The 20,602-nt window shown below is 51.2% G+C and overlaps 2 long non-coding RNA genes across 7 annotated transcripts; one reads left to right on the top strand and one right to left on the bottom strand.

Moving 5' to 3' along the window:
- Positions 1 to 6,232: 6,232 nt before the first annotated feature.
- LOC131485533 (uncharacterized) lies at positions 6,233 to 8,344 on the top strand. Its single transcript, XR_009248897.1, has 4 exons — positions 6,233 to 6,446; positions 6,550 to 6,666; positions 7,167 to 7,244; positions 8,222 to 8,344. It is a non-coding gene; the product is annotated as an uncharacterized LOC131485533 (long non-coding RNA).
- Positions 7,709 to 18,935, bottom strand: LOC131485532 (uncharacterized). 6 transcript variants are annotated; one of them, XR_009248893.1, is made up of 6 exons: positions 17,851 to 18,935; positions 16,177 to 17,250; positions 13,610 to 13,698; positions 12,911 to 13,021; positions 8,814 to 8,888; positions 7,709 to 8,672 (listed from the first exon to the last, which is right to left on the bottom strand). It is a non-coding gene; the product is annotated as an uncharacterized LOC131485532 (long non-coding RNA). The 6 variants fall into 6 exon arrangements; XR_009248894.1 differs by lacking the exon at positions 16,177 to 17,250 and having other exon boundaries at positions 17,851 to 18,334; XR_009248895.1 differs by lacking the exons at positions 16,177 to 17,250; positions 17,851 to 18,935 and adding an exon at positions 14,226 to 16,170.
- Between the last annotated feature and the right edge of the window lie 1,667 nt (positions 18,936 to 20,602).

Here is a 20,602-nt window from a genome sequence, read left to right as displayed (position 1 = left end):
ATCTGGCGGCGGCCGCCATTCTCTGGCTTACGGTGGAGAGTCTATTTGTCTTCTCCATGGTCCCATCGCCTTCTCCTCTTCTGTGTGATTACACGATGGCTGTGACTGCATTTACCCTGGACAATCCAGGATGATCTTCCCGTCTCCAGATCTGGTTGTTCAGCCTCCCCCAGGGGAAGGAACAAAAGGCAAGGAAAAATACAGACTTCGGAGACAAAACAGACATCAGAAGCAGACTCAGATATCACACTGATGTTGGAATGATCAGACAGGGAATTTAGAATACCTGCGATTATAATGTTAAAGATTCTAATGGAAAAACATTCTCCAGGGTTCCGTAGGTTAGGCCACAGAAAAAAAGTCTTAACTACACTTTAGAAGATTGAAGTTATATGGAGAACAGATAGTCTCTTGACTGCTGCTGGAACCATATGCAGAAGAAAAAGATCCTTCGTGTAGACCTTAGACTTTACATAAAAGTAACTAAAGTGAACTCAGATCACAGACCTAAAGGCAAAACACAAAATAATAAAAGTCTAGAAGAAAACAGGAGAAAATCTGCTTGACTCTGGGTTTGGTGGTGAGTTTTTAGATGCAAAACCAAATATGCAATCCATGAGAGAAAAAAGTTGCTAAGTTGGACACCTGTTAAGGCTTTGCTCTGTAAAATGCACTGTTGTTTTTAAATGTTTTTATTTATTTTGAGAGAGAGGGAGAGAGAGAGAGCAGGGGAGGGAAAGAGAGAGAGGGAGACAGAGGATCCGAAGTAGGCTCTGTGCTGAGAGCAGAGAGCCCTATGTGGGGCTCAAACTCATGAACGGCAAGATCATGACCTGAGCCGAAGTTGGATGCTTAACCGACTGAGCCACCCAGGTGCCCTTGGAAAATGTACTGTTAAGAGGATGAAAAGATCCCAGCCCCAGGATGGGAGTAAATATTTACAAATCACGTATCAGATAAAAGATCATATCCAGAATATGCACAGAACGTCGAAAACTCACCAGGAGGAAGAAAACAAACAACCCAATTTTAAAATGGGCAAAAGATATGAACAGACACCTCAGCAAAGAAGACACACAGGTGGCAAACAAGCCTACAAAAAGATTTTCAGCCTCATTTATTTTCGGGGAAATGCAAATTAAAATAAAGTGCAAATGTAAACAACGACTACACGCCTATTAAAATGGACAAATCCCTCCCCCCCAAGCTGGCAAAAGCAAGTGCAGATGTAGATGCGAAGCAGCGGGAACTCTTACTCATTGCGGCTGGGAGTGAAAAATGGCACAGTTACTTTGGAAGACAGTTTGGCAGTTTCTTACAAAGCTACTTCTCAACTTACCATATGACTCAGAAATTTACCCAGCTGATTAGAAATACTACGCTCACACAAAAGCCCGCACACAAATATTTATAGCAGCCTTACATTCCCGACAAAGCTGGAAGCGGCTAAGAGTTCCTTTCATAGGTGAATGGACAACAGTGGTACATCCATACGATAGAATACTATTCAATGATCAAAAGGAAGCCGCTGTTAAGCCGTACAACAGTACGGATGCGTCTTAAATGCGTATTTGCTAAGTGAAAGAAGCCCGTCTCAAAAGCTATACACTGTTTGATTCCATTTATATGATTAACAAAAAGGTGAAACTATAGAGAGCAAAGACAGACCAGTGGCTGCCGCAGGTTTGAAGAGAGCGGGATAGCCGATTAGGTGAAGCACCATTCTAGAGCCCTGAAACCATCCTGCCTGGCCCTGTAGCAGTGGGCACGTGACTATCCACTTGTCAGGACTCGGAGACCTTTACGAACAAGAATCGAAGCGAATCGTAATGCAGGCAGATTTGAAGAAAGAGTTTAACTGTATCGTAAACGTATGGCATAGTCTCACCGAGTGATGTGGGCAATAGGTGTGCCGACCTAAATAACTTTGGGAATATCTGGAGACAACACTGGAGGCCAAAGAACCGTCCGTCCATAAGCACTGTACTCTAGTTGGTAAAGTTATTTCTCATGGGAGCACGGGCTGAGAATTCCGAAATTCCCATGCATGTGTGCTGGAATTGCCCAATTAAATAAATTAGGACGCCAGATGGTGGGAGCAGGTGTCTCGCTGTTGAAGTGGGGGATTCTAGATAAGCAAGAGGAGAGAGATAGGATGAACGCTATGAATGGGGTTGAGTGGGAGGCATTAGCATGAAGTCATGTTTCGCTTAATATAGATGCTAATGAACAGATAGAGAAATAGTTATGTGTATATACGTGTGTGTGTGTGTGTGTGTATTACACATAGTACCCCCTGAGAATGGACTCCAGTCACAACAAGCACACCCAGGGTACAGACCTTGATTTAAAAGAAATTTTTTTAATGTTTATTCATTTTTGAGAGACAGAGTGTGAGGGGGGAGGGGCAGAAAGAGAGAGAGACAGATAGACAGAATCCAGAGCAGAGTCCAGGCTCTGAGCTGTCAGCAGAGAGCCCGATGTGGGGCTCGAGCCCACGAATTGTGAGACCATGACCCGAGCCGAAGTCGGACGCTTCACCGACTGAGCCACCCAGGCGCCCCAAGGTCCTGATTTGCAATACCACTCTCCAGTGAAAGGAAACAGGCTCCGTGGAGAAATGGCTGATTGTAGGGCTGGGGCCGAAAACAAAGGAGATGAACTTGGAGGTAGTTACAGTGCCAGAAAGTAAGCAAGTGCTCAAAAATAAAAATAAAACCAAAAACAAATGATGAGGGTATGTCACAAGGGCACGGGGGCCAGTCATCTTACTAGCCCCAACGGGAAAAATGTGAGCACCAAAACATATAACATAGTGTTAGATGACGCAAAGTAAAGAAGAAATACCCATGAGTCCACGCTGATATGATACATGACATAAACAAGTAACAGTAGAGTTCCGAACACCTTGTGTAGACCCTGCCCCCTCAAGGAAGCGGGGAATAACTCTTCCTCTCTTAAGTGTGGGCTATGCACAGTGACTTCCCTTTACAGGGAACAATATGGAAAGAGGGAGAAAAGAGTAACATCCCGGTGGAGAAACCTTGCAGCCACTACCTTACCTAGCCGGTTCATCGTTAGTGAGAAGTGACACTGGTAACGTGTTCCCTTGAGGTAATGTGGTGAGAAAGACACTTCACTTCTGTGGTCTTCTTCCCCCAAATCCAGAGCTCCATCTAATCATGAGAAAAACACCCGGCAAACCCTAACTGAGGGACAGTCGACCCAAAAAACCTGATCCGCACTCCTCCAAAGTGTCAAAGACTCCAACCCAAGGCAAGTCTGACAAATGGTCACAGCCAAGAGAAACCTAAGGAGCTAAGATGATTAAGTGTAATATGGTACTTTGGATGGGATCCTGGAATGGAAACAAGACATTCAGGAAGAACTAATGAAATCTGAATAGAGTACGGAGTTTAGCTAACGGTGATGCATCACTGATTGGTTCTTTAGTGGTGACAAGTGTCCTACGGTGATATAAGATATTAGCAATGGGGGAACCTGGGTACAGGGGTATATAGGAACTCCCTGTATTAGCTTTGCAGCTTTTTTGTAAATCTAACTATTGTAAAATAGAAACATTATTTAATTTTTTTTTAACGTTTATTTATTTTTGAGACAGAGAGAGACAGAGCATGAATGGGGGAGGGACAGAGAGAGAGGGAGACACAGAATCAGAAGCAGGCTCCAGGCTCTGAGCCATCAGCCCAGAGCCTGACGCGGGGCTTGAATTCACGAACCGTGAGATCGTGACCCGAGCTGAAGTCGGACGCTTAACCGACTGAGCCACCCAGGCGCCCCTAGAAACATTATTTAAACATATTGTTCGATGACCGCAACAGTTCACGTCCCATGCATCATCCCTTTTGCAATGTGACTTTGCCGCCACCCGTCCCTTGGAAAGCTGGTTTCTATCTCCCCATTGAATCTGGGCTAGCCTGTGACTTGCTTGGGCTGAAAGAATGGGGACAGAATGTGGTACCAGTCATGGAGTTTCAAAGGCCTTGCACTATTGACTGAGACATTGCCCAAGCACCCTTCGTAGCCCAGCCAGGAGCCAACCAAACACCAGATATGTGATTGAGTCCCTTCCTCCTAGACAACGACCTGCAGACCTGCCCTCTGCTCCAGCCACAGAGAGACAAGGCAAAATTAGCTCAGCCCTACCCAGATCAGCAGGGCCACAAGTGACTCATATGAACCATAAGAAAAGCTTTTTATTATACAGCTAATAGCTAAGTGATGCATTCGTACTGGAGCACAATGGTGTGTGTACAAGGTTATTTTGTTGCAACAATATGATTATAAAAGATTACGAGCAACCTAAAGGCTCATCCGTGGAAAACTGATCAAATAATTATGAGATCTGTACCACGGAATATTATGCAGCTGTTCAAAAGAATGAGGCCGCTCCGTACGAATCGCCATGGAACAAATCCCATGATACATCTTCTAAGTGAAGCTTCGAGATGCCGAGGAGCATAGAGAGGCAGCTACCCATCCTGTGAAATATTTATATTTGCACAGACTTTCTGCTGGGGGATATACACAAGGTGGGTGACAATCGCCGCCTCTCAGAAGGGGAACTGGCTGCTGGGAACAGCCGTGGAAGGGACACTCCCTTTTCACTCTACGATCTTTTTTTGTCTTTTGAGACGTGGAAACGTGTTGTCTATTCAAAAATAAATAAAAGCAGAATGAAAGAAAAAAACCCCAACAACCTCCCGTGCCTTTCCATTTCGGCCTGTTATTCTCCACTCGCAAGATTCCCCAGATCCGCGGGGTTACAAAGAGCAGCGGGGGAGCCAGGCTGCATTTTCTCCCGCCCTCCCCGCGGACAGCCTCCACCACGCGCTAAGGGAAGCCTGTTTCTGCGGTTCCCTTGTTTGCGAGCCCGGCCAGGCCGCCACGACCGCGCCTGCCACTAGGGGGCAGCAGGAGGCTACCTTCCCGGGCAGGAACTGCGGAGAGGTGGAGGTCGGCCCGAGTAGCATAGCAGGCTGGCTGGCTCCTCCCGAAAGGGCTCGGGCTTTACGTATGAAATATAATAATATCAACAATAACGATAGAAAAAATAAATGGTTTCGATCTGGGACCAAAACTCATCCCCAAACCCCCTCCAGGCACTGGATCATCCAGCCAGTTCCCATAGCGTCCCCAGGGGAAGCCTGTGCCTCTGTAGGGGTTGGGGGGCAGGGTTGAGGGTGCGCGGCCGAGAGGCAGGGGGGGAGTGGAGGGAGATGACCTTGCCCTCCACCTGCACCCAGCTGTATAAAACCTGCCGGAGAACTCGCCCTTCAGGCTGCCGAGACCAACAATCCTTACACTCAGGAGATCTGGAGGGTTTGCCATTGACCCCCCCCGCCCCCCGCGCGCCCCTGAAAAAGCCCCTTTCAACCTTGAACCTGCTCCACCTCTGTAAACTGAAGACGTGGCTGTAAGGACGAATGAAGGGGTTCATTTGTGCCCTTGACCTAAGGACCTTCTGGGCTGTCTTATCCCCATTTTACAGAAGCTGTGGCTTCAGGGGGCAGAGCAACTTGCACCTGGCTGCACACCTGGCAAGTGGCGAGCTGGGTTCGAATCCAGATTTCCCTGGCTCCTGACTCCCAGCTCTTACCGCTTAACTTATCCTGCCTCCGCGGGCCGCCGAGAGGGATTGCACCGGAGAGGTGGCCGCGAAAGAGCGTTGGAAAGGGGCACGAGACCGCGTTCTCGAGTCCCGTCTGCGTGCCCGGCGCGCACCCCTCAGGGAGGTGCTTTCCCCTGGAGATGGGGCGTGTGACCTTCGCGCCCCCTTGGGACAGGCGAGGAGCGGGAGGCGCCCTGCGTCTCAGCCCTCCCCCCTCCCCCCCTCCCCGAGAATAGCCTAGATGAGCCGGCCGCGGCTTGCTCCCCGCCAGCGGCGCCCGCGGCCCCGCCGCCCCCAGCGGGCCCGAGGAGGGCGCGCGGCTGCGGGGGGCCGGGGCGCACGCTGCACTCCGCAAACCAGGCCCTTCAGCAAGCGCGCGGTTCTTGTTTGCGTGCACAGGCCTTTGTTCGCGCACCGGGACGGAGACCTCTTTTCCTCGGTCGCTTGGGTCGCGTCTTGAAACACACGCGCCAGGAACAGAAACGCCGCGCTGCGGCAACCCGCGCTCAGAGCGCGTCTCTGTGTCCGCCCGGCGGGCGGCGGGCAGCGGGGCTGGTCCCTGCGGCCCTTCGCTCCCAGGCGCTACACCCCTGCCTCAGTTTCCCCCTCTGCACCGGGAGGTGGCGTGCATCAGGGCCCAGCCGCCGGCTGGAATTCGGTCTTTGCAAGCGCCGCGCGCGCGGGAGGCGGCGGGGAGCGGGGCAGACAAGGCTGCCTGTGGGTCGTCTGTGTTTCCAAGACCGTAAACAAGTAAAGGAGAAAACAGACAAGATCATTTGAAATAACACCAAGTGGTAACATAATAGAAGCACAGGTAAGTGTACAGCCTGTGCCAGGCTCCCTTCTGAATGCTGTCGTGTCTGTGTCGGCCCCAAGCTCACAGCAAACCTGAGGGAGAGCATGACCCCCTTTCACAGATGGGAAAATGGAGGCTGAATCGCCTGTTGGAGGGAAATGAGAAGTTGAAGCAGTTGAACGATTTCCCCATTTCCTCGAGCGTCCAGTACGTGGTGGAGACCAGATTCGGACTGCAGGTGACAGCTGGGCTCCAAGTGTGGCCACGTAATCACTCGCACTGTGGCTGTGCGAGGAGGGATGATGACTTCAGAAAGAGAGTGCTGAGGCTAGAGGAGGGCTCTTCCCACAGGGAGGACGGAGAGCGTAAGTTGGTCGCTTAGCTCTTCAACCCGTCCCCTAGCCTTCTGATCTCCTGGCCTCTAAGAGATTGCTGGTGACATTCACCAGCCCTTGGTCTCCGACCAAGGTATCAGATCAGCTAAGTCCTCATTTTATAGACAAGGTGACACTGAGGCCCAGACTGAAGGAACGGGTCAGGTGGCTTGTTACCAGTTTCATTTGCTGATGAGCCCCACCAGCATAGGCCTGACCTGGCCCTTAGATCCAGGCAAGGGGGACCCTACCCTTGTCCTCACGCATTAAAGGGCCTCTCTCTGGCCCTCCTCCAGCTGTGTATGACCCCCCCCCCCCCAGGGCCAAGGGGAGATAGCCACCCAAGCCTTTATCTCTTTTCTAGACATACTCTGGGTTCCCAGGATTCCTGAAATCCAAAGGTTCCAAGCTGGCTTCCAGGGCCTGTGCAAGCCTCTTGCTGGTATGTTCTCTGGAGGCAGAACACTAGGCCTGGGGGGTAGGCAAAGGGCAGTGTGGAGCATGGGGGTGGAGGGAGCTTGTAAAGGCATGGGGTGTCTACACACATGCATGTGGGGTCTGCACAGAGTGGCCTGGGGCTGGGGATTACAAGGGAAGGGGCCAGCCCTCCCCACTGCCACCATTCTGCACGTCTGGGGGGTCTGAGGTTTCTAAACTGAACCTGGCCTTCCAGGTTGTTGTGAGGTTACTTACATTCATCGAGGAGAAGGATAGAACATGTTAAAAACAATATATTAGTTTGATGTATAATGTTTAAACATTTAGATTTGGGGGGATGGGGGGGAGCCCAGACCCCACCAATATCAGGAGTGGGTCTGGACTAGCACATAGGAGATATTCAGCGTTTATCAGCCAGATGGATTAATCTCATTTAATTTAATCCTCACACAGACTCTACAAGGGAAGTAGGCATCGTCTGTTTTTTATTGATGAGGAAACAAAGCTCACAGAGATTCAGTGGCTGGTCCGATTTTTCACATTAGAAAGTAGCAGAGTTGAGCTTCCAGTCCCAACATATCTGATTCCAAAACCCATCGCAGTTGGCCCCCTGACAAGTTCGTATCCGATTACGGACACATGAAATGTATCATAACGACTTGGGCACGCCCCATGGTCTTTTTGGATATGCACTGTTTGTATTACATGCAAAAGGAGGTAACAGGGCAGGCGTTAATGCTCCAATGAATAATCGTGGGGAAACTGAGGCCATGAGCCACGACCCAAGGTATCATCAAAGCTTAAACAAACAGAGTCTACTTTTCGTGTAGGACAAAATATCCGGAGGCGGCCAGGCCTCCAGATGGTGTAATTGTTACAGCATCCTCAACAAATACCTTCTATCTCATGGTCTGTTCTGGTTACGTATTGGTACCCAACAGACACTCCCCAAACAATAATCATGTTTATTATTTTCTACAGTTTTGCGGGCCTGAAATTCGGCCAGGACTCAGCTGGGCGGTCCTTCTGATCCATGGGCGTTGACTAGTCACTTGGCCGCGTTCAGCTGATGATTGGTTTCATCTGGAGGATCAAGATGGTTTGGGAAGACTGCAGTGCTGAGCTCAGCTGGGTCCCTAATTCCTTTCCGTAAGGTCTTAGGGCTTCTCCAGGGGGGGTCTCTCCAGCAGAGTGGTTTGACCTTTTCCTTGGCAGCCATGGATCCAAGAGACCATGGCAGAATCTGCCAGTTGCCTTAAGGACAAAGTCCGGAATTGGCAGAGCATCATTTCCACTGTATTCTATTGGTCCAATAAGTCACAGGCCAGCCCAGATTTAAGCGGAGAGGAAGTCCAAACAAACTCTTCCTCTTGAAGGGAGAAGGACCAAAGAATCAGTAGCCATCTTTAATTCATCACATAGTCCAGCATGACTGTTTGAGAGCCAGTCGTCACATTTCAAATTCCAGCCAGCAAAGAGAAAGAGAGGAGTGAGATATCTATTCTCCTTTTTAAGACATTTTCTAGAAGCCACACAAAACATCTCTCACTGGTAAGAACTCACATGGACATACCTAGGATTCGGAAAGAAAGCAGGGAAGTGTGATCTTCATTCTGGGCTGCCACATGTCCTGCTGAAATTAGGGATTCTGTTGACAAAAGGAGAGAGTGGATATTGAGGAAAAACTAGAAATCTGTCGCACTGTTGGATTTTTTTTTGCTACCAGTAGCCAAACACATACTTAGAGGACATGTTTCAATTCCATTCTTATCCTTCCTGCGACATCCTCCACGCTGTCACCAAAATAATAACCTTTCCTTCTTAATTATTTTTTTTTATGTTCCTAAAAGGTAAATCTTTTAATCATTCCCATGCCAACAGCAAGTTCTGAAGTTTTTTGTGGGGGGGACCAGGGGATTTTAATGCCTAAAATAACAATAAACGCGTAGGCACTAACAAGCACCATATGAATATATCTTACTCTGTCCTCACAGTAACCCAATGAGAAAGGATCATATATGAGGAAAGAGAAGCCCCGAGAGGTTAAGTGGCTTGCCCCAGGCCACACAGTGAGTAGGTGCAAGGTGGAGATTCATATCCTCGTCTGTCAGATTCCAGGGATGTGCTGAGGCACCCACACATGTGCAGCCCGGGATCATTTATTGGAAATTTATTGGAAATTTATTGGAAATTACCCTGGAGCACGGACAAGGCCCATGCTTGGAATGTAAGTGCCAGAAGAGGTGAACATAAGCCGTGAGCCTGCAGATGCCCCCTCCTTCCTGCGATCCTTTGGCCGGGGTAGTGGGCATATTTCATTAAACTAAGCTGCCACCAGAAATTCATGTCATTCCACTTTCTTTATACCCTGAATGAACTCTGGACCATGGGTATGAGTAGGAGACTGTAGAACTGGCTACATTGCTAAGCAGTGGTCAGGATACAGGCCCAGTGACCTCCTGGCCTCTGTGGGCCCAGTGCAAGGAGGCGCCTTCCAGCTCTAATCCCAGTTTCTTCTTGCCTTAATTTTACCCAGTTCCAGAACATCCAGTGGCTCCCAAATTCGCTTCAGTTTTGCCCTGCAGGGCGTGGGGAGGATAGAGGAAGGGAAAGGGACAAACCTGGGTTCAAATCCTGATTCCCTTTTGGTGAGTCTCAGTCTTTGCATCCGTTAAATGGGAGGAATAATCCCTGCTCTGCTGACTTACTCAGGCATTAAGGACCACACAGGACAAGGGATAGGAACGGCCTTTGCAGATCAGAGCTGGTGACCTGTGCAGAACGCACTTCAGCAGATTGCATTGTCTCTTTGGAGGGCAGGGAGAGCTGGGGTGGGGCTGGGGGCAGTTTCAGGCAGAGTGCTGCCCCTTCTGGGGGGGGTCCTACCCGCAGCCTCACGGAAGAAGTGGGCCACAGTGGGCAGTTACACATAGATGCACCCGTCAGGAGACATGATGATTCAGAGCAATGGTTCTGAGTCAAAGGCCAGTCAAACCTGGGTTATAAACCCGGCTCTACCCCTCACTAGCTGAGGGACCCTTGGACAACTCACATAACTCCTTTGTACCTCCATTTTCACGTCCGTCAGGTGGGATTAAAAACACAGCCTGTTGCATTGGCATTTTTGTGAAGAATTGAGTGAGAACGTGCCTTTAAAACACTTAAGGGCAGAAGAACTGTCCGACCAGTAGTAATGATAACGGTGATTACATTTTTAATTACATTTTTGAATGCAACCCTAATTAAATATGTCCTGTAGATGTTTCATTGCCTAGTTTAGTAGTCCTCACCGTAACCCTAAGACGTAGTTAACATTATTATTCTCCACTTAAAGAGGAGGAGATGGGGACACGGTTAGGTTGAAAGCTGCCCAAGGTCACCGTAAGTGGTAGGGGCAGGGTTTGAACCTGAACCCAAACTGCCTGATCCAGAGTCCACCGTGATCAATACCTCACGAGGCTGTTATTACTATCGCCATTGCCACGGTGGCTCTTAGAGTCCGTATCCACTTCCGTAAGTGCCCCAACAGCCGATTGGAGCAGGAGAAGTCGCCTGACCCAAAGGCTGCCAAGAGATAGGCTAACCAACAGCCAATGATATAGCCTGGGGCAAAAGCTCCACCCAGCACAGCTGAGGGTGGTTCGACCAAACCAATCAGCATTAACCAAACCAATCGGCACCCATCCGGGCTGCCGGTTGGGGTTTGGGTCGAAGAGAGTTGGGTCAAATGCACAAAAGCTGGAAGACCAGGCCAGGTCGGATGGTGCCAAGACCGTATGAAGGCGCAGGGTTAATGAGGAAGCCCAAACCTCCAGGGAGAGGAGGAAAGAGGGGAGACGGTAGGGGAGGTGGAGGCCCGCAGACACCTGCTGCCTAGGAGGCCAAGAGTGACCTCTGTCCTGGGTCCTGAGCCCTGGGTCCTGAATGGTCTCCCGGCGGCTAAACCACCTTCTGCGAGGCGCGCTCAGAATTCCTGCCTTCCAATCCCTGCACGTAGTTTGACAACAGCTCCCGTGGCTCCAGTTAGCTTGAGAGTTTCAGCCCTTTTCATCCTAAATCAGGCTGGATCAGCCTTCCTCTTCAACCTCAGGGTAAATGCTAATAATGGGAAGTGGCCAATGGAGAGGGGGCAGTAACCGCCTCCGTGTAAGCCTCAGGCATGACTCTGGCCTGAGGAGGCCAGAAGACACAGCCTGGCCCGGTGCCTGGCTCACGAGAGGCCCAGGTCTGTGCTTGGTCCACTCCCCTGCCTATGATCAGGCTATCACACACCATCTGGGTGGCGGGACGCCAGGGCAGGCCGCTCCCCTGCACCCCAGGTTCATACGTTCATATGCATTTTGTGTTGCCCACGCACCTCAATTTTAACCTGTTCCAAACACAACTTCCCACCATGCCTCCCCAAAGCATCCCTCCTTGCAGGACTTCCATTTCAGGAAATGTCAAACCTCCCTGTCTAGTTGCTGAGATTAAACACCTTGGCGTCATCCTGACCCCCCTGCTGGTCTCCTACTCCAACATTCTTTCAGCCAACAAATCCCGTTGGCTCTACCCGGCAAACATTTCCAGAAACCGACCACCTCTGTGGTTCCAGAGACATGCTCACCTTGACCACCCCGATCTGGGCCTCGGTCCCCTGTTCCTTGGGATGAACACAGTAGCCTTCTCCAGTTTCTATGCTCACCTTCTATAATCGTTCTGCGCTCAGCAGCCAGAGGGGTCCCATGAAAACAAAAGCCAGATCTTCCAATCCCTTTTCTCAAAACCCACCAATTACTCCCCCCTCACTTGGGAGAAACAAAGGTCTTTACAGGCCTTCATGGTCTGCCACTCTGGCCTCACCGGTTTCCCACGGCTGCCTCCCTGGCATCACCTGCCAGCCCCGTCCCCCACTCTCCCTCTGCTCCAGCCACACAACATGCTAACTGTTATTGGAAGGAATGTTCCCACCACTGGGCCTTTGCATGTGCCATTCCCTCTGCCTCGAATGCTCCTCCTTCTTGGCTCCTCCCTCACCTTCTTTGGGTCACCTTGGCAGAGAGCCCTTCCCTGGGCATCTTACTAACGAGTGCCAGCCGCCCTCATCCACTTCCCTGCTTTATTTTTTTTTTTTTCTGTAGCACGAGTGCTACATGTCACAATCCGACTTGCTGCCCGTTGTCCTTTCTGTTGACCATCCATCTCCTGCACTCGACTGTGTGAGCTGCGTGAACCCACAACTTAGAACACGACCCGTGGCATGAAGCAGGTGCTCCGTGAATCTTTGTCGGAAGAACAAAGGAGCACACAAAGTAGGACTTTCTGGAGACACCCTGGCCCAGCTTTCACCCTCCGGGTGTTCCCAGGCTACTCACTCACCTCCTTGATCCTTTTAGGGGTAAGCCCCAAGGCCCTATCCCCAAACAAGAGAACCAAGGAGACAAGTCAAGGAGGGATTAGGACAAATGCGTAGCAATTTCTTTTTGAATATAACTGTTTTTGCCTTAATACAAAAGTGCTGTGTCCCAGCTGTTGGCTCTCCTGTCAAATCACGTTCCAGCCCAAGAACTCGGCGCTGGAGTTCTGTGTTCCAGCCAAGGATCTGCTGTCACGGAATCACTGATGAGCAGCGTGGGCTTTCCAGGAGGCTCCCAGGGAAGCTGGGGCGCCCCACCAGCCTGCGGCACACACCTTAAACCCCCTCACACCGGAGGGACTCCGTGTTGCGGATTGATGAGGCTGGTACCAGGTAGTGGGGTCATCGTACGATTCTCTGCACTTTTCCGTAGTTTGAACATTTCCCTAAGAGCAGAAACAAAAACGAGGGTGTCTTCTCCGAAGCTCTTCTTCCCGGACACATCCCCAGAGGACTTCCGATCGCCCTTCCCTCTCCACTGTCACCACCCACAACTTCTCTCTTCCCCTCCCTTCTGGTTTGACAAGAGATCAGTTCAGCTCTACTTACTAGCTGCCGCTTGGCCTACTGGAGTCATCTGAGGACACTTAGAAACCTTTGATGCCTTCTGGTCTCCCCACTTCCCAGGATTTGGAACCAAATGGTCTGATGTGGGGGCGCTGGGCACTGGGTGTAGTAAATGCTCCCCAGGCAATTCTGGAATTTTCTCAAGTTGAACAACCATCTTGTCAACCAAGGCCAATCCCTGATTTTCTTTTTCTTTTTTTTTTCTTTTTTTTTTTTTTTGCTGCGCCCAGGGGCCTCCCGTTAACAGGGGCCAGCTTTCTTGGAAGGCCGTTTAGCAACACCTTTTGTTACCTGAGCCCATCCCTGGGGTCCCAGCACAAGTGACTTAAAGAGTTATTTCTTTCAAACCCAGACAATGTACTTCATTCACCACCAGGGTGCCTGGTGGATGGCGTTCTTTCCATTACCTTATGCAACATGGGTTCACTGTCATCATTTGAAAAGCACAGAAAAGCACACAGGAGCCGACCACAGCTCCACTCTGGCCCAGTGATTCCTGAACAGAAAGGATCCATTGTCACCAAGTCAACTTTAAGGGAGCAGCTAAAAAACACATTCAAAGGGCCCTGATGATAATGAGTATGCTAATATGATTTCCATTGGGTGCCCATGTTACCTCCAAAAACACTGTCTGACCTTCCTCGTGGATTCAAAGCTTCCATTGAAGTCAACGGGGGATTTGGGTTAAAATAACATCAAAGTTTTCACTTAAATGGACGAAACTGGGGAGTTGTGCATTAAGGGTGAGTTTCACATCGGCCCTGACACTGCTGACCTTGAGGGGGAAATGCCTTCCCTGGTAGGTTGTGAGTGGAGCTTTCGGCCAAGCAGCTGTTGCCTTTGGGTGGGTCGAACCAGCAAGCGTTAAATGGGGGTCCCCTTCTCCATGACCAATGAGCTCAGGAGGCCTGGGTTCAAATCCCAGCTCTCTATTCATTAGCCAAATGACCTTAAGCAAGGCAAATCACTTCTCTGGTTGAGCCTCAATGTCCCCATGTGTAAAATAGCACAGAGGAAACATACTTTGCAGGATTGCTTGTGAGAATAAAGTGTTGCTCAGTGTATATTTATGAGCTGCTTCCTGGGTGCTGGGGAGCTCTGTCTGGGTGCTGGGGAGACAACTATGAGCAAAACACATGAACTCTGTTCTCACTGGAGCCCCCATTCCGGTGGGAGAGGAGAAAGACACCAAACACAGCCCCAGAAATAATACATAAGTGGTGATAAGTGCTACGGAGAAGGAAAAGTCCCTAGGAAAGGGACAGACCCAAACTCAAATCCCAACTCACCCCTTGCCGGATGTGTAACTCTTGGGAGAGTAATTTTGTCTCCCTGACAATCTTTTTATATGTTCGGTGAGATCCATTGATCATTTCTCTACCCATTGAACAAATATTTATAGGATTCTGTCTTGAGTCAGGCATTCTTGTGCATATTGGAGAGCTGGCAAGGAATAAAACAGACAAAAATCCTTGCCCTTGGAAATTTAAACTCTAGAGGAGAGAAACAGACACAAGATATATATATATATATATATATATATATATATATATATATGGTAATGAAGGAAAAGGAAAAGCAAGCAAGTAAGGTAAGGGGTGGAGACTTATGGAGAAGGGTGCCTTTTATGTAGGCTGGTCAGGGAAAGACTCTATGGGGAGGCAACATTTATTGTGAGGCCTGAAGGTCTTTGGGGAATTAGCCCTGTGGGCCTCTGAAAGAAGACTGTTCCTTGGCCAGGGGAGAAAGCAAGGGCAAAGGCCCTGAGGTAGGACCGAGCGTGGCTGTTGGGAGGATTAGAGAGGCAGAGACAAGGTACGTGTAAGCACCTGGCACAGCGCCTGGCTCCTGAGTTAGAGTTCAATAGATCGTGGTTACCGATTGTGCCCCTTTTGCGCAAAATGAGGGATAAGTCGCTGCTTCCCACTCGTATAAACGTTCTTGGGGGTTCTGCAGATTGGTGACCTTTTCCTCCGCTTTTCTTCTCTTGTTCTCTGAGAACCAGCAAATCACCCTCCCCGGGGCCTGCCTCTGTCTCTATTCCGAGCCAACAGGAATGGTGGCCATGTGGCTGTGGTGCTGGGTGTGTGTGTGTGTGTGTGTGTGTGTCATGAACGATGGCCATTAAATAATAACGGCCGCATCTTGAATTTCTTTCCTCTCCGCAGCCTTACAAATTAGGCGCCCTGGAAACGCTGTGCCCGTCGCCAAGATGTGCCTCCATCTGGGGTGAAAGGCAACATCTGCTAAACAGCTGCATCTTGTTTAAGGGCTGGTACTTAATTAAATTACTCCGCTCCGGTAGGGGCAGGCGGAGCTGAGCAGGAAGTCACAGGCATGTGTCCCCACCCCTCCCCAAGCTGGCCCAGAACCCCTTTCCCGTGGTGTCCCTCCACGCACCTGGTCGTTGATCCCACCAACCTGGACAGCCACATATTTGCAGGACACTCACTCGTGCTGCCTCCTCACCCTTCCCCGAGCTGCCCCTCCAACATCTCAGACCTTCCAACATCTCAAACACCGACATGTCCTCCACGAGGCCTTTTCCAACATCCCGGGCTCGGTGAATCACGTCCCATGAGCCCGCGGGGTACTTTGCACTGGGACATTCATTACCGTTACATTGCAGGCTCAGGGACCTGCCGTTCTGTGAGCTCCTTGCGGTCGGGAACCACGTTTAATTCGTCCTTATAAACCCAGCATTGTGCCTGGCTCTCCATAGACACTTAATAAGTGTTCGGTTAATAAATGGATGGATGAAGGGATGAGGAAGGGAGGGCAGAAAGAAGGGATGGGTGAACAGATGGATCCACCTGCTACCATGTAAATCCATGCCGCTGCCACTCTTTCCGGGGACAAACACCGCAGTCTCTTACTGGCCTTCCAGCTTCCACTCGTGCCCCACCCCCCCATAGTCCGCTGTACTTAGAGCACCCAGGATCTTTTAAATATGGAATTACATTACATCACTCACCATTTAAAACCTTCCAGTAGCTTCCACGTTCCCAATCCTAGCCGACAAACCCCTGTAGGATCCAGCCCCTTCCTGCCCTTCTGATCTCATCTCATTTTCCTGTCCTCCAATTGCTTTGGGAACCAGCCAAGCTCTCTCGCCCTTTGAATCTGCTGTTCTCTCTACCTGGGACTGTTCTCCCACCCCCGGCTGTGAACCTGGCATCCTATCAGTCCTCAGGTGCGGCTTTAATGCTACCCCCTCAGAGAGGCCTCTCTTTACACTCCTCATCAAAATGTCCACCATTTTGATCCCCAAAGCCAAAGGGGCCAGAGCGAGACATCCAGAGCGTTGGCCGCTGGTACAGACCTGCCCCACCCCAGGGCCGGCCACAAGCCACCCCTTCTCCCAAGGGGCTCACTCCTCCTCTCCATCAACTGATGATCCCTCATGAATGGGCTTGTCTGGAACTGCTGCAATTAACCCATCAGAGCAACATTGGACCATTTGTTTACTATGGCACTTAGAGCTGGAATGGCTTGTTGTTTTGACGGTTTCTATTTTCAGCTCCATTTCCTGGGGGTAGCGGGGAGAGGGTAGGCAATGAATCCTGGTCTATTCAAGCAAAAAGATGCTTCAGTGAATCCTAACATTTCAGAATCACAAAATTCTAGAATCATTTCCATGGGAGGCGAGAACAGTAGAAATGTGTAATTTTAGTTAGAGGTTCTTAGAGTCGTGGAATTCTAGAATCGTACACAACGCAGATTAGTATCTTAGTGTCAAACCAGTTTAGCCTCAAAGCCTCAGAGGGATGGGCTCTCAGAGATTCTCGCCTTGCCGAGGTCTCTGCTCCAGTGTCGCGCTCCAGAAGCCCTCCTCCGATGACCTTACCTACGAGGAGCGCCTACGCCCACACCCTGTCACTCTCCATTGTTTTACGCGGCTTCATATTTCTTCATCGCACTGCTCACCACCTGACATCCGATGTAGTTCTCTCTGCTTATTTGCTTATTGTCTGTCTCCCCCACATGTTGGATGGAGGTCAGGAACTCTGCTTTGTTCACAGCCTAGCAAGTGCTTCGAAAATAGTGGCTGACGTGCCGTAAAGATTTAAAAAAAAAAAAAAAGAGAGAGAGAGAGAAAAGAAAAGGAAAGTCTATTTATCCAACAAATATTTATCGAGTGCCTACTTTGTGTTGGCCTCTCAGAGATAACCATGTCCCGGGATGGAAGGTAGGTCTGTTTGCAAGCCAAATCCTATTGGTGGTAGACACCCAGAGAGAGCACCGCGCTGAAAAGGATTCTCAGGGCTCATCCAAGCTCCGTGGGGGAGGGTGATCGATCAGCGATGTCTGGCACAGACCCAGCAAGGGAGAGAGGCAGCTGTCTCCAAGACTGGCTCTTATCTTACACTCGACAAACTAAAGTCCAGAAGCCGGTGGGAGGGCACCAGTGTGGGCCCTCCCGGGCTGGCTCCCGAACCTGAGTCTCTCTGGGGCACAGGTTGAATGCCCTGCCACCTCACCCGGCCCTTTGGCTTTCCCTCCGCCCAGGCCTTCCCGGGAGCGAGGGGCTGCTGGAGTGCCTGGCCTTGAACCCCAGCCTGGGAACCCAATTCTGGAATGCTGCCTGCACACACAAGCCGGTTATTTTTAAAAATCCAAAAAGAAAAGGAAGAAAGAGCAAACTCACTGCTTCGGTCTGTGCACCAGCCCCAGCTGAGAGAATAGAGGCTTGAAAGGAACAAAGAGTTTCCTCAAACACAGCAGATCAAGGGCTTGGCTTATGTGGTAACCGGTGACCGACCACCGCGCTTTGTGACCGAGCCTTCAGAAGGCGCTGGGGCCTTGGTTCCTGCTGCAGTCTGTGGGGGAGGGGGAGCCGGGAACACCCTCCCCACCCCCACCCCACCCAGGTCAGGCTGCTTACAATGACAGGCTCCTAGAACCCTGAGGGTCAGGGCCTCAAAGGCCCTCTCAGAACCTGTCGTCTGCTACCCTTGGTCAGACGGGCAGACGAAGCCCTGGAGGGGCTCCAGGTCACACAGGGAGCCGTGGGCCAGGGCACTCCCCTTCTTCCCGTGTCCCCTTTCAGGGAGGTGGAGGCCAGTTAGGTGAATCCAACTGCCCTTGCCTCTTGTACCCACCAGGGCTGCCTGGGAAAGCCTTTTCAGAATCTCTCCCAGCCACTAAAACTTCCTGTTCCCTTCCCTCCGCAGATTTCCCCTTTTGGGGTGCCTGTGGGGGAGGGGTTTTACACCTAGGTCCCCAGGGTCAGCCCTGACTGGTGAGTTCTGAGGTCTACAGAAGGATCGCAGTTGAGCCCTAGACTGCACCATGGGTGACGTCTACCCCCGTTCCTGTGAGGGTAGCGATCTGGGCGCTGTGCCAAGGCCTTTACGGGCGGGTGTCTCACAGCGGGCGGCACAACAGCCCCGCGATTGGGTATCACCGTCCCCCACCATGCAGGTGAGAAAACCAAGGTTCCATAGACGGCATGACGTGCCCAGGGTGACGTGGCGGTGATTGGCAGAGCCGATGCTTGAACTCAGGTCCTTCTGTTGACCTCTGCCCTCTGCCCCCATTCCCCCCAGATGTCAAAGGTCAGCAGGGCTTAACGGGAATCATGGGCCTGAGGCAGGTGCCAGAGGGCCCGGGCTGGGGACGAGGAACTTCCCTCCATCAGATGCCATCCTGCACACGAGCCACGCGTTTGTCCCCAGCACACGCTGGCCTTCAGCCTGAGGGTGGCACAGGCCCATCCGGTCTCCTTGTTCCCACAGCCCCCCCCCCCGCCGTGTGTCACCATCCACCTGTGTCTCTCTCCCATGGTTCTTCCCTACCCCACCTGTCAGTCAGTGTCAACTCCATTCTGTGGGCCTCTGTCTGGCCTCATGGCCTCCTCCAACTCTGCCAGTGTCCCGCTCCCGTGTCTCCTTTCCCCGTCCCCCACCCCGCTTACATCTGTGTGCTGCTTTCTGCCCCCGTATTCTGTGTCCCCCCTGATCCTTCGCTCGAGCTCGTGTCTCTGTCACCAGCCTGTCTCTGTAGGGGACACATGTCTCTCCCTTTCTCCCCAGAGTGATTTCTCTCCCTCCCTCCCTGTCTCTGTCTCTCTTCTTCTCTCTGTCTCTGTCTGCCTCCATCTTTGCAGCCTTCCTCCTCTCCTCCCCTCTCCCCTCCCCTCCCGAGCCTGCGCCTTCTCTCTCACACCCTTCACGCTGACGTGTAATATTCCAGTAAAGCCCAGTTTCGCTGTAAGGGGACAAGGAGGGATTGGTCAGGGATACTCCGAAAGGTGGATCTGGGGCAGGGTCACGTAAAAGGAAACTGAGCCAGCCTTCCTTTCTTCCTCGGAAATGACTGGCTGCTTTCCTGAGAGGCAGACAAGAAAGTCCCTGAATAGGGATTTAAAGCACTAAGCTCTGATTCCTTCTTTTTAATATTTATAAAGAGAGAAAGGGGATAATTTCAGGAAGATCATTTCAAGGCGAAAACCCACATATTTTCAATAGAATTATTCCAAAAGCCCCTTTCCGGCTCATTGGAGTGTATAATTTTGTAAGTTAAAGACACGAGGCCTGGTTTCCAAGTTCCCTAAAATGACGCAGCTAAGTGAGGGCCAGAAAGGAAGTGTAAGATGAGAAGAGGGGGGATGGCACAGAGGAGAGCGACAGGCTTGTTCCAGGGCCCAACGGGCCACATGTGGGCCAAGGGACAGCGGCAGCCCAGCGTCCTGCCTGACCCTTCTCTCCTCTGCCCATGTTCCTCAACCAACCAGTCAAACTCAAGGTATAACCACCATCAAATACAATTGTGCCCCCAAATCCTGAGACCCCCCCCGCAGTCCAGACCCACAGAACCAACTGCCCCCGGGGTAGAGGGCTCACAGGCCCAGAGCCACCACTGTCTTCCTTCCTGCATCTCTGCTGTCCTTGTCTTTCCTCTCAGCCACCCGGTGTCCTGGGCTGGCAAGCTGGGAGTCCTCCCTGGGTCCTCCCTCACCCCTGCCACCTCTAGGTGGTTGACAAGGCTGTTGACCACCCCTTCCCTCTGGAGTCTCCTTCCATCCACACTCCCATTGACTAAGCTTGGGCCTCAGCATCCCTGGCCTAGACCACTGACCTGGCCCCGGGGCAAGGGTCAGGGCCGTGGGCCTGTGTACAGGCAGACAGAGCGGCCTTCCTGAAGCTCAGCTCTAAGGACAGTCCTCTCTTCCCCAGGAAGAGTCACAGCCCCCCACCACGTCCAGAGTGCAGACAAACCCTCCCACTTCTGCATCCGTGGTCTAGCGATGATCCAACAACTTGATTTCCTCATGTTCACGCTCCCACCACAAACTTTTCACTGCAGCGTGGCCCAAATGAGCCTCTCTTTCGTGTCTACCCCAAAGGAATAAGAAACGTTTTCCTACGTCCAAGCCTTGGCTGAGTCTCCTCTCTCCC

This window comes from Neofelis nebulosa, chromosome 9 (assembly GCF_028018385.1).
Source record: "Neofelis nebulosa isolate mNeoNeb1 chromosome 9, mNeoNeb1.pri, whole genome shotgun sequence".
NCBI classification, from domain to species: domain Eukaryota; kingdom Metazoa; phylum Chordata; class Mammalia; order Carnivora; family Felidae; genus Neofelis; species Neofelis nebulosa.
Note: the sequence above shows the minus strand (reverse complement) of the source record. Positions and strands in the feature narration are given on the sequence as shown.